Source organism: Helianthus annuus, chromosome 14 (genome assembly GCF_002127325.2).
Source record: "Helianthus annuus cultivar XRQ/B chromosome 14, HanXRQr2.0-SUNRISE, whole genome shotgun sequence".
NCBI classification, from domain to species: Eukaryota; Viridiplantae; Streptophyta; class Magnoliopsida; order Asterales; family Asteraceae; genus Helianthus; species Helianthus annuus.
In genome coordinates this window covers 100,300,846-100,316,092 of record NC_035446.2, presented here as the reverse complement: position 1 = coordinate 100,316,092, position 15,247 = coordinate 100,300,846, and the positions used below count along the sequence as shown (strand labels likewise).

General features: G+C 32.9%; 1 long non-coding RNA gene across 1 annotated transcript; it reads left to right on the top strand.

Moving 5' to 3' along the window:
* The first annotated feature begins 9,085 nt into the window (after positions 1 to 9,085).
* Positions 9,086 to 11,634, top strand: LOC110908745. The gene is made up of 3 exons (XR_002574863.2): positions 9,086 to 9,244; positions 10,518 to 10,599; positions 11,528 to 11,634. It is a non-coding gene; the product is annotated as an uncharacterized LOC110908745 (long non-coding RNA).
* The last annotated feature ends 3,613 nt before the right edge of the window (positions 11,635 to 15,247 follow it).

Genomic DNA, 15,247 nt, shown 5'->3' with positions numbered 1-15,247 from the left:
CTTTAACTTTTAAAATATTTTTTTTATTTTTAACTGTAACACTTTTCCACTTTCAACTTTGTCACAATATTTTTTACAATTTTAATGGGCCCTTCGCAACGCGCTAGTCATAAGTCGACTTAAAACGGTATATAAACATATTTACCGAAGTGTATACAAGTATATAAAGTATACACTTTTAACGGGCCATTCGCAACGCGCTGGTCTAGTTCCACCCTAATTCAATTTCTTGTGCAGCATCATATATTTCCTGCAACGTGTATATAAAGTATCTGCCAACATAAAACGGTCGGTGAGCATACAAGTTTTGTCTACATAACATAAGTTTAAAAATGTCTTGAATCCATATGTTAATTGTACACTAAGTTATATAAACATGTTACCGAAGTGAATATGACCGTGTTGATTGTATACTTAACAATGACCACAAAATGGGCGGTGTGCTACTCCTGTAGCACTGTACATGTCAAGGAAGGCTTGCAAAGTTAATGATAGATAGCGTGCATAAAACTGTCATAGTCTGTATAAACAGGTAACATGTTTAAGAATTGAGTGTTTGGATAAGATTGATTATATGTGTGATTGTGAATTTAATAATGGTACATGTTGCAACCCAAAGTGATTTAAAATGTAAAATGGGTCTACTATACTCACGATTTGTGAAGCTATTCCACAAAAAAAAAAAAAAAAAAAAAAACGAGTAAGTGGTATGGAGGATGGAGTCACCAAGTTACCCTAAAGGGGTAAACAAAGATGTGTGAGTATGATGAACTGGAGTTTGGAAGAAGTAAACGATTATCATTATAGTCGTAAGGAAATACACAAAACATATCTCGTTTAGACACTTACTTGGACACTATAATTTGTTAGTGTGTTTTATGGGAACTAAATCACTTATTAGAAGTCCAAGTAAGGAATCTAAAACTAAAACATTTTCCACCTTAACACATAACATTCAACCATGAATTGGTTGTTGTCACGGTCTGGTTTAGAATGTATTTTATATGTATATTATTTAGTATGAATTAGTCATGTATTGTCATGCATTAGAGGTAGGGTAGTCCATTAACCTCATTGGTGTTCACCATTGCACAAATTCACCACAAGGGTGATTCGGATGGTCATGAATACAAGTATGAAAGACAAAATAAATCATCTAATTCACCAAGTAACCAAGCGAGTTCAACCGGACGAGTGCATTCCGAACATGGTTATTGTTTGAAGACTTGGTGTAGGTTGTTCACTTGAAAGTTGCTTGGTAACTAAAATTGTACGGAATGTAAGCTAATACACCTATTATTTTTTGAGCAAACATCAATCCAAACCTACCCACATGAGGATTTGTTGGCAACTCGAAGATGCTCCAAAGATAAAACAAGATGAACACGTTTCAAAAGTTTTAACAAAACTTAAAAAACAATCCTAACTTTGCCCTCAAAATGGTGATGTACCAAAATTGTTTACCTTAGACCTCGAAAAACAATCCTAAGAAGGCAGTTGGGAGTTAGGATGAGGGAAAGCAAGTAAAAGTTCAAAATTCGTGAAATTAAACATCTGGCTGAAAAGTCGGCTTCGTAACGCCACACGAAAAAGCACTATTGCTTCTTCTCGTGGCGCGAAGGAGACATGCTTTCCAAAATTTTGCAAAGTGTCCATTTTACCCCCATGAAGTTGATTTTATTGCTTTTTCATGCTAAAAGCTCATAGATAAGCATGTTTTTGGGTATTTAAGGTGTATGCAACTATGTTATAAGTATAAAACACGGATGATCACATTTTGAAGTGAATATTAAACTTAAAGTATGGGTCGGTTTGGTATATAAAACACTTATTTTGTGATTGATTACATATTGTACAAGTATGATTAAATAAAATTGATATCAAATACGATTTTCATTATTCTCATTGTGGATTGCAAGCATTTTTGAATAAACGTATTTTGTATGTATACATGTAATACAACTTCGTATGGAGTATTACAAGCTTTATCATTAATATTGAGTCTTCTTATGATCCCCTCTCTCTATATGTATATATACATATATATATGTATATACATACATATATATGATTTTCGTACAAATGGTTTATTGGTGACCAAAATGTGACACATATATTTTAGGTGAGAGATATAAATTTCATATATAATTACGTATCAAAGTCATATAATCACGTACTACCAGGTTATATAATCACTTACCAGTATGTTATATAATCATGCACTAAATTTGTTTTGTTACTTTACAAATTTTATAATGTAATAAAACTTCTTAAGGTTACGTTTTTTATATTCGAGTTTTATCTTTAATTTGCTACAATCTTTTTGTTATTATTATCATTATTATTATTTTGCGTCATATGTTATAAACTTATAATTTATTGAGCCGAAGATTTATTTTCCCTCTTATTTCACTCTCTTTCAGATTCTATTATTCAATTTTTTATTTTTATTAAAATGATTAATAATATCTTATCACAAAATTTATTTTATAGTATTTTAATCTTTATCATTACCTATATTTATTTTATTTAACCCGTGTAATACACGGGATTGTAACCTAGTAATAATATAAGATAATATAAATGATTATAATTAACTTTTGATCTTACCGAATTAATATCAAGATATAAATGTAGGCCAATAAAATACAAGGGTTGGATTTTTATTTTTATTTTGTAAATCAAAAACAATTACTGGATTGACGTTTTTCAAAAGACTTCAGATTAACTCTTGTTATTAATCATCCTTTAAATAATCTTCATTTTTTTGTAGCATACCTACCAAAAGAAAAAACAAAAAAATTGTGAGGGTGTAATTTTAAGATGAATGACAAAAGAAAATACACTGCAAACTTCATGATAATGATTTTAGAGTTAATTGCTCGGATAGTCCCTGTGGTTTCAATTTTTTTCACGTTTAGTCCCCACCTTTTGAAAATAGCAGGTATGCTCCTTATGGTTTGTCATTTTGTTACTCGGATAGTCCCCGAGTAGATGTCAGTTAGTTTGAAAATAGCAGGTATGCTCCCTATGGTTTGTCATTTTGTTACTCGGATAGTCCCCAGAGTAAATGTTGGGGGACTATCCGAGTAACAAAATGACAAACCTAGGGAGCATACATGCTATTTTCAAAATGTGAGGACTAAATGTGAAAAAACGTGAAACCACAGGGACCATCCGAGCAATTAACTCTTGATTTTATATTAAACAAATGAAACAAAATATTTACCTGCATAAAAGATTCTTCCTATGAATTTTTTTTTTAACATAAACTTTCATTAACACAAGGGCGCGTCCTCAAAACAAGGACGCCCTCAAAAACTTACAAACAATACAACGGGTCTTTCACCCAATCATTCCAAACCACATCTTTGAACCTAGTACGATGTTTAAACCAAAAGAAAGAAGTAACCTTCACCGAAGCCACCATATCCAAAACCCGAGGCTGCAAACTTTGAAAAACTTTCTTGTTGCGCTCCTTCCAGATAACCCAACAAGCAATCATCAAAATACCTCTTAAGGTCTTCCTCTTCCACTTGGAATCTACAACAGCCCCGTCCATCTCAAGCACATCCTTGATCGAGCTCACCGAAAACCCAGGAAGCTTGCACCACTTCCGAACGCTGCACCAAACACCGAATGAAACATCACAATCAATGAATAAGTGTTGTGTCGTCTCGATCCCTGTATCACACGACGGGCACGCTCGATTCAAAATAAAAACGTTTCTCTTAACCAAAGCTTCACGGGTCGAAAGGCGATCAATCTCCATTCTCCAAATAAAAACGTTAACTTTAATAGGGACCCAAGTTTCCCATTTCAAAGCCATACCAGCCTGTCTACGTCTGCTCGAATTCAGCCACTTCTTTACTGCAGAAACAGGGAGCAGCCCTTGTTTATCCGGCTCCCAGTACCACAAGTCCATACCATAAGTCAACCTAACCTGGGACAGCAAATAAACAGCGTCCTGCGCTTCTAAAATCGCCTGAACTGTGTTTGTTTCCATTACCCATGAGTCAGCAATCGTCACCTTGTTCCCTTCCCTCATAAAACGAGAACCAACACATCCGTTTTTCATCCTATCCGACAGGAACAAAGCAGGCCATCTCTCTTTTAGAGGGACAACACCAATCCAAATATCACTCCAAAATTTAAGCGCCTCACCATTCCCAAGCTTGCCTCTCAAACAGGACTTAAAATACACCCCATTTATAACCAAATCCTCCAAGAGCCGAACAATGTTCTTCCAACAACCGGTGAGTGAATTTTTTAAAGGCAAAAAAGCCCACCTATTTCTACCTCCATGCAAACAATCAATAGTCCTCCTCCACATCCCATCACTATTTGTTTTAAATCTATAAGCCCACTTAGCAAGTAATGCCGTGTTGACATCACAAAGCTTAGAAATACCCAAACCCCCTTCTTTCTTCGGCTTCGTGACAACATCCCATGAAACCCAATATGTAACATCCGCCAATTTTAGCGCTGTAGGTTGTAACGCCCCTCCCGTATATACGGGTATTGTTAGGTTTAATCTATTAACTCTATTACCACCCTTTCGAGGGTTAGGCTATGTTAATTGCGTAACTATGGTTTGGACATGTGGATTTCATCGTTACGAGCATGACAGTTAATTGAATATCAGTTGTTCACATGGATTAGATTTGATAAACTATTAACTCTATTATGCTATATCAAACCTGTATACTCGCCAGCAATTATTTGTTGATTGTATTTTAAATGCATACTGCAGGTTGAGGATCCAAGAAAAACAAGAAAAGACTAGGATGGCTTAGAAACCCATCAACTATTTAAATTTCCAAATCTATGTTATGTATTTGAACTTTTCTATGTATCGTATGAAACTTATGATTATCAATGGAATAAACTTTAATTATTGTCACAATTAGTGTTATGATGTCTTTGAACAGTTTGTACGTCTCATCTCGATGTTTCCGCCATCGGTTGGGGTGTGACAGATTGGTATCAGAGCCATAACTATAGGGAATTAGGATTGCCTTGCTTTACCTAGTCTATAGTTTAAGAGCTTTCTCATTTACTTGCTGTTAAAGACATTATCCTTTGCTTTCTTCTTTGCTTCTCTCTATTCTTTTGGACTTCTAATATACAAGCCTTTCCTAAGGCTAACACAATACACACTTGGAAGCTTTGAAGACACTCTTATAACACAATCGAAATGATTCATCAAGATAGGGGTGATTCCCCCACTTGGTGATGATTTTCACTCAGCTATACTTTGATTTTGCACGAAATCTACCCTCAAGTTAGGAGTGATATCCAAATCTTGATGGGAGTTTTCCATTTCCTAATCTAGTGGACCCTCATCTTTGGATGGGTACTAACCACGTTAGGGTACGATGTTATCAAGTTAGAGGTGAAACTCGCATCTTGTTAACTAGTCCCATTCCTTGATTTTCGATCTCGCCAAAGTTTCGATTTACCCAATCGATTAAGGACGTGTAGTAACTGGAAGGACAAACATCGTTAGTCGCTCCTCGATGAGAATGTTTGTCTATTAGGCCAAAGCACGTTTCCTTAATTCGAAAAGGACTTCGATTCACTTTGGAATAGTCTATGTTACGTTCCGTGACACTCTATATTTTATGATGAATCTCTTTTTATGTTATCTCAATTATCATGTGATTTACATTTGAGCGTTATCTTCGATTCACGTTTGGGAACACGAAGCACGTTATTATCGCAATCCAAAACAATTAATAACTACTCTCTTTCGTGAACAAACTAAATTTATATTGCTTTCATTATTCTATGTGAAATACTATGTTAAACTATGTGAAACTATTTGGTGATTCATGTGAGAAACTATGTGCTATGTGATGCATACATGAAATCAATTTTCCTAAACAAAAACATTATGATTAAAAGTCTCATCCATTTCTTGTCTTGAATTTCTAGATGTCATCATCTCGTCAGTACTCTCACTCATCTCGCATCACTATACTAAAGAATTCTAAATTTCCAATTGAGAATCAAACCAACTTTTCATACAGAATATTACAAATATTATCCGATCAGTTATCAAAACTCTTTTCAAGATCAACAAAAACATTTTATTAAGGACACCTTTCACGATCACCAGGTTCATATACCAAAATTCCTTTTCCTAAGGTTAAACCTTTTCTCTAGAATCTGTAAACTTCGAAGTTAGTAATACAAAAAAAAAAAAAAAAAACTTCTTAAAACGATGCAAACTTTTTAATTCGAAGAACTTTTCAAAACCTCGCTTGATACGTTAATTAAATTCAAAACGCGTGGGCAAGGAAACTTTATAAGGACGACAAATTTTCAGCTATGAAAATTTTTTTTTTTTTTTTTAAAAACCATAATAGCACTTCCATTCTTTTACAAAGTATCCTTTCGCATAATCAAAAGATGTTTTCCTTTATATTCTCTTTACAATTCACAAACTAGATTCTACATTCCTGACAACTCAATCTAATTTAACTTCACGTTTTGCACAGACAACTATATATGTATATCATTTTACACGTTTTAGTCAATATCTCACAACAATCTCACGCGTGTCCCTCGTTCTCTTTTTCCTTTCATATTCAAAACTTTAAACCTTTTATGCGCATAAACTCATGTATTTTAATTTTATATTATAAACAAAATCATTAATCCCTACGTCCATACGTATACATTTTATGCTTTCACTTATGTTCACACTTACGCATTTATGTTATACTCACGATTCAAAACTCATACGTTTTACGTTTATACACACACTCACAATTATACATTTACGTGATACTTAAATTCATATTCATACACCTTCGTTTTACTTATAATCATATACACATTCATACGTATGCAATTTGCGTATACGCTTATACCGCTATGTTTATACTTGTATTTATATTCAGACACATTCTCACGTCTGTTATGATCCTCGTATTTATATACTCATAACTACCACGACACATTTCGTGTCTATACTTTGACTCATATTTACACACGTACTCCCCACAATACGTTCGTATGCTTACACTTGTACTCATATTTATACTCATAGTCGCAACAACATACTTGTACTTGTACTTATACGATCACGTTTACACTCATATATATATATATATATATATATACTCATACATTCCATTCGTACTTAAACATTCATGTTTTACACTTAATTTTCACATTTACAACCATACTCATACATCTTATGTTTATACTCATATTTATACTCGTATTCACACTCATACTTGTGTTCATACTCTCATTTATACGATTTATGTTATACACGTACTTTTGTTGTACTCTCATTTATACGAATTTTGTCCATACTCACGTCATTCGTTTGTGCTCAAATCGTGCTCACATTTATGCTCATTTTAATACACGTTATGCTTATACTTTTGCTCACACTCCTGGCATGCGTTTTATGTTTATGCTCACGTGCGTGTTCAAATTTAAACTTATACTATGCTCATGCTTTTTACTCAAAATTTATATTCGCACATGTACACGGGCGAAACCCGAAGGATTCGTTTACGTTAGTCTTATACTATTTGGAACGCGAACATGCTTACCTGTTACATTTTTATACGCACACAATCTTATTTTCAAAATTTATGTATACCTTGATTCATACGCAAATTAGTACAAGCTATGCGGATCATGCGACGATTGGTATAATCGCGGGTGCACACGGGATTATAGTAATAAGCGCATGAGAACCATAGAGTGTACTACTGTGTATGGTAAGACATGGAACGTAACATGACGCGAATAACGAAACGGACGTAACATGGTCAAAACATGGTGGATACACCGCTGGTACATCCTATATATAAGTGTTTTCACCACGTTACCAAACTTTCGTGAAACGTGCCATGAGAAATTCAGTGTTTTGCACACCTTTTTGGACCTAATGCAAACTTTAAACAACTTACAAACGCATTATGTCCGATTATCCAAGACGAAACTCCATTCTTACTACGCAACTTTTGTATATCCAATACTTATGCCATTCTTATACTTGCATCCACTTAGAGTCAATCGTTCACTTCCATACTCCCACTATTCTCTATTATTCCATGTCTTTGATATGACTCCCATTCACAATCAAGTTTCATCTATTCCCTCTGTGGGATCCTTGGATGCCATCTTTTCAACAGTCTTCCTCTTAGATTTCGAGGACGAAATCTCCTAAAGTAGGGGAGACTGTAACATTTCGTATTTTCAAACTTTCCATTTTTGGAAAGTCTACTTGTACTTTCTACTTTTGTAAGTTGTACCTTTGTTGTACTTGATTCAAATTCCAAAATTGTACTCGAGACTTGAAATCATAATGAAATTGCATGATTTTATCCATATTTTGTGTTTGAATACTATGAATCATTGAAACTATGAAACTATGTTAAACACGTTGAAACTATGTTAAACACGTTGAAACTATGTTAAACACGTTGAAACTATGTTAAACACGTAAAAACAGAGAAATTCCATCTTAATTTCGACTCTTAAATTCATCATTGCCAAGAGATTACCCTAAACCGTACAAAATTGGGAATTTATACGCAAATTCGGTAAAAATATTGAAATTTGGGTTAAATTTGATTATTATATTATTTTATTATTATTTTAAATGAATAAAATAACAATTTAAATTAAGTAAATAAGTATTTTCTAAATTTTTATTGATTTTTAAGAAATTCCGTTAGCCAATCTGACCCCGTTAGTGAAAACCGGGTTAGATCAGCCTAACCTGGTTAGTTTTATTAAAGGGCAGCACTAACTGAGTTAGAAAACTCAGTTAGTGGCTAACCCAGTTAGTTGGTTTGTTAGTTAAAAAAAATGGGAATTATGCGTGACCCGGATTCGAACTCGCGACCACAACTACAGAAACAACACGCACAACCAGCTGGTCTACACCACAACATGTGAACATCATGGATCTGTTTGGCTTTTAAGAACACATTAATTACGGATTTGAATCAAAAGAAACCGCCAAGTCTGTTCTTCTTCTTCCCGACCTTCCAGCTATATACCGGAAACTGTGACCATCCGAATCCCTTAACCGGTCACCCCCACACGCCTATATATTCGCGTTCATCCTCCCCTATCTCGTTTCCTTTTCACCCGAACTCCGAGACAAAACCGAACCCGATCGAAACCAAACCCGACTCGAAGCTATTCGCCGGAACCGCCACCTGCCACCGTCTTCACCATCTCCGGCCACCACCTTCGTCGTCGTCCGGTAACGTATACGATTCCGTCTTTTCCGATTCGTATTTCCGGTTTATATACTGTTAAGATTACTATTATTATTATTATTATTATTATTATTATTATTCTTATTATTATTATTAATATTATTATTAATATTATTATTATTATTGTTATTATTATTATTATTAATATTATTAGATAATATAAAATCAGAGTTATTTAAACAATCAGATATATTTTCAGAAATTTATTAAAATCAGATTTATTTATATAGTTATATTTAATATCTTTATTAAACAAATATATTAATATAATTATTACAAAACAGCTTTATTTATGTTAAATCTGAAATATAAAATTTAAAATCAGAAATTTTCATAATCAGATATATTATTTTCTGATTATTAATTAAATCAGATTTTTTTTATAAAATCAGATTTATTTAAATCTGAAATAATTATTTTTCAGAAATTTATTTCTATTATTTATTTTCAGATATATATATTTCAGAATTTTATTTAATTATTTCAGTTTATAAAATCAGATTTATTAAAAATCAGATTTATTTATTTTAAAATCAGAAAATATACTTTTTCAGAAATTATATTCAGAATTGGAATAATTAATTAAAATCAGAATTTTATAAACATATATATTATTTTCTGATTTATTAATTAAATCAGAAATTTAATAAATCAGTTTTATTATTTCAGAATTCTCTTTATTATTGTATATATTTCGGAATTATTATTTTGTTATTTAAATAATCAGAATTTTTATTTAATATCAGAATTATTTTCAGAATTTTATTAATTATTTCAGAATATTAGTTATTTCAGAATTTTTATTGTTTATTTATATATTTCAGAATTATTGTTTATATATTAAATCAGAATTTTTATTTTAATAAAAACAGAATTTATATTGCAATTATTTATAAATTCCAGAATTTATTATTTAAATTTTCAGATTTATTATCTTATTTTATATAACTAGAATTTTATAAATAAGTTTATTATTTATAGAATTGTTAATATTAAATTATTTATTTTAGATTGTTAATCTAAAATAATTATTTACATATTTAAATTTTATTTATCTAATCCAATATTTTGGAAATCCTATTTGTGATATTTGGTAGGATTAATCTTTATTATATCTATTTATTTGTCATAAATTATTAAACATATAAGGCATATAATTTATATAATTTAGAGATATTAATTCTATTTTATTGATTGCCTTGTTAATTAATAATTCCCAAAATTCCCAATAATTGATAAATCTTTCCAAATTAATAGGGTAATCTTCTTGTGCACGCCTCTTGGGAAATCTATTATTCTTATTCTTATCTTATTCCAAGAATACGCAACGCACTCTAAGGTGAGTATACTTGACCCATTTTCCATTTTACACTTTTGGGTGTAGTATGCATTTCCTATATCAAAAACACAATGATAAACACTTTCATTGCACAATCTATCCATTTAAACATGAACATTTTCTTATGCAATGCACAAAATAATACATTATATATGAATACTTTGATACATCTTGATGCTTGTTAATACTCATATTCCCAAAAAAAAAAAAAAAATGGAAACTTATCATCAAGATAGGGGTGATTCCCAAACCTTGATGATTAGCTCCACTCACTTTCTAACTTCACCAACGAGCTAGAGGTGATTCTCTTACCTCGGAGGTAGTTACCAACTTTTATTCGTTCTCAATGAAATTTTATGATTGAACGTTCCTTTTCAAAAATTTTAGAATTTATTTCACGTGCATGCTAATACGATATACTGGATTCGTGTTACTTGGGTTAAACTTTATGTGATAAACTTGTCATTAACTTCGTAAGAAGCCACACCTTAACATACTCGATGGGTTGACCTGTGTATTCACATGCCAGGGATACGTTAATCTTGTTAACTAAGTATGGCATGTGGATTGTTCTAAATTTTTATGAAATACGTTAATCTTAGATTTCGAGGACGAAATCTCCTAAAGTAGGGGAGACTGTAACATCCGCCAATTTTAGCGCTGTAGGTTGTAACGCCCCTCCCGTATATACGGGTATTGTTAGGTTTAATCTATTAACTCTATTACCACCCTTTCGAGGGTTAGGCTATGTTAATTGCGTAACTATGGTTTGGACATGTGGATTTCATCGTTACGAGCATGACAGTTAATTGAATATCAGTTGTTCACATGGATTAGATTTGATAAACTATTAACTCTATTATGCTATATCAAACCTGTATACTCGCCAGCAATTATTTGTTGATTGTATTTTAAATGCATACTGCAGGTTGAGGATCCAAGAAAAACAAGAAAAGACTAGGATGGCTTAGAAACCCATCAACTATTTAAATTTCCAAATCTATGTTATGTATTTGAACTTTTCTATGTATCGTATGAAACTTATGATTATCAATGGAATAAACTTTAATTATTGTCACAATTAGTGTTATGATGTCTTTGAACAGTTTGTACGTCTCATCTCGATGTTTCCGCCATCGGTTGGGGTGTGACACAATACATACCTCTACCCTCTTTGCACCCCATCCATAAGAACCTCCTCATCAACTTTTCAATGGCATCAATGACTGCGACTGGGGCCTTGTAGATAGAAAGATAGTACACCGGTAAACTGGCTAACACCGATTTAATCAAAGTAAGACGACCCCCAATGGAAATAAGTTTAGACTTCCACGAGGATAATCTATACCGGACCGTCTCCACAACCGACTCCCAATTGGAAACCCGATTCATATTCGCTCCCACCTTGATGCCTAAATAAGTAAAAGGCAACTTACCAACTTTACACCCTAGAAGGTCCGCCATGTGAATCACCTCCTCCTCCGCAACCCGCAACCCCCAACCCAAAAATCACAGACTTGTGAATATTTATTTTCAGCCCGGAACATAGATAAAAGATCCGAAGTACTCGATTCGTAGTAATCACATTGCTAGCATTCCACTTACCCAATATCAACGCGTCGTCCGCAATACAACATATGGGATAAAACCGGGCCCCCATTAGGTAATTTCACACCTTCAAACTCCCCCAAGTCACTCGCTTTGGCAATTAAACAAGCCAAGGCTTCCATAACAATAAGGAAAAAGAAAGGCGACAAAGGATCCCCTTGTCTCAATCCCTTTTGGCAACTGAAATCAAAAGTCGGGGATCCGTTAATCAGCACCGCAGAACGAGCCGACTGCAAAAATTCTTCCTATGAAAATGGTTGGAAATACAAGCCTTAATAAGCGTTTTACGAATAAAATGTTAAAATTATAAGGTTTGAGTAAATTTGTTAGTTGCATTAAAAAGTTGTACCTCACAGTACACCCGAGGTTTACAATTTATTGTCATTTTCATTCAATGCGCAAAATGTGTTTGTTTATTTTGTGAACTCGAGTGTATTTTTGCATTTGTAACTTTTTTGTTTTCTATTTTAAAAATTATGTACTTTTAAATAAAAACATAACATATTTTTCGTATACTATCCCCCCTCCCCACCCACACACACATTAGAGGAGATTCTAACCACCATCCGGGATGATGGTGGGATGGTCAGAGTTGTGGTGGGTGGGCGGGGTGGGCTTATGGTGGCGTGGTGGTGGGGGATGATTGTGGCAGGGTGGTAGTGACGTTGGTGGTTTGGTAGTGGTGGGTTAATGGTCGCGTGGTGGTGGTGACAGTGGTGATGGTATATACATAGGATAAAGATCCGTTAGGAACCACCTTTTATTGTGAGAACCAGTATAAACACAATCAAAATACCTAAAAAAATTAAAAACACACAATTTTTTTTATTAATATTCGTTAAATTTTGTCACTAAATTTTTTTAGTGATTTAGTGACGAAATTTAACGAATTCTAATAAAAAAAAACTTTTTTTAGCATTTAGTTGTGGGGTTTAGCTTTATGCCTTTTTTTAACAGCAAACAGAATCAATCTCGAGCACTCTTAGGGCACCTACTGGACCAAACGGAGTACTCCGAGAGTAACCCGAGTCCACCACTAATTCGGGGAAAAACCCGGTAACCACCCGTCTGTTGGCACGACGGTGAAAACCCGGTAACCCCGTTTAGCTTTATGTTTTACTTTTAACATTTAGTTTGGGTGGAGTGGGTGGGGGTTTAGGTTTTTTTAGGTTTTTGTGGGTGTGAGGTGGGGGGTTAGGTTTTTTTCTTTTGTGTGTGTGTGTGGTAGTGGTAGGGGGGGTGTTTAGGTTTTTAGGTGGTGGTGGGGTATGTTTATTTTGTTGTGTTCACATTAGTTCTCGTGGTTATCACAATAAGGGTGATTCTTAATGAACCTTATCCTATATAAATACACACAAGGGCCGTAAGAGAAAATCCATTTTAATTGAAATTCCTTTTATAATGGATTAAAATAAAACCCAATGCAAAAAGTCCAAAAAGCCCCTTGAGTTAACCGAATAAACAAGCTGAGTTAATTTATAGATGGGAATGACAACAAATAGCAAACCTCATGTTGCAAAAAAAAAGTTTTGGATAGAACTGGCAAATATGCTAAAACATCAGAGACGATTTTTGCATTTTTCTCATGTCATTCGGTTTCCTTTTGTATTAGTTTGACTCATTTGTGGCGCTAATACAAAACCAATATCCAGTATAGTTTACGATACCAAGTTTGAATACAACTCTAACAAATGATAAACCAAAAAATAATGTCGTATTTATATAATAACTAGAAGGGTGCCAGCACGGTATGCGTGTATATCAAAAAATAAAGTCGTATTAAACATGCATGTTTATTCAATTTGATTAAAAAGTTAACAAACATATATTATTAGAAATTTATCCAATTAAATAAAAAAATTGAGTTAAAAACGTATATTATTTAAAGTATAAAGGTGAAATTAAAACTTAAAAACAATAATATATTGTAGTAAAACTATTATTCATAGTCCATGCAAATTATTTTTGTATGGTTTTATATATATATAAAACACGGTGTGATAATCATATTGGCTATCACGACTTTATTATTTTTTAGCTTTCTTTATCGATTGATATACTAAGTATTGCTACCGTATCAATACCATATATAATCGAACAAATACCGAATTCCCACCGCATCACATGAGGAATCCCACTACATAAGACATGTGAAAAGACGTTAAATCTTGTTTTATGATTTTTTTTTTATTACTCAAACGTGTGAGTGTTGTTCCGGCTTGAAAATAGTTATGGTTTACAATGAAGTATTATGTTTTTTTTTGTATCGAGAGCATTTCTATGTTCATTTGAAGGCATCTTCTTCAATGGGAACATTGGTGATTTCATACGCATCTAAGCTTCACGTCTTAATACTAAAATTAAAATACTCTTAAATCAATATATAAAAGCAATTAGATGAAAAGTCAATTTAATATAATCAAATAATCAAAAGAGATGGGACATTTTGAAGCAAAGGCATATAAAATTGTATATGTGGTTAAATCAATCAATAGGGAGAATAATAATTTCCCATGTTTTAAGCCCACTTGAGTTTAAGTAATGATTATCGTTTTCTTAATTAATAATTTATCAAGTAATTGTCCTAACCCATAAATTATACGCTTTGAGACATTTTTTTTACTAAAAAAAACTTGATTTGAAGTCTTCTTGATGCTAAAAATTATATAGGGAAAGTCTTGTAACATACAACTCTAGTCGATATAGAAGAGTTATTTTGAAATAAAGCCATAATCATATCATATTTACAAAACATATATATAAAGTTAGGTGTGACACTTATTGTGACAACTCGTATCTCGAACCTATCTTTGTACTTAGTGTAACATGTTTGAATGCTACGTGATTATATGATTCATTGATTAAATGGTATGTTATGTTAAATGTTATGTTTTATTATGTGAGAAGTGTTATGAGATTTTAGTGTGTTATGTATATACGTGTAACATATGTGGACCGCACAATGTATAACCGATTTCACAATACACCCCCGTGTCGCACAACACTCTTTTAATTATCTTGGACTAGCCCTCGGCCCAAA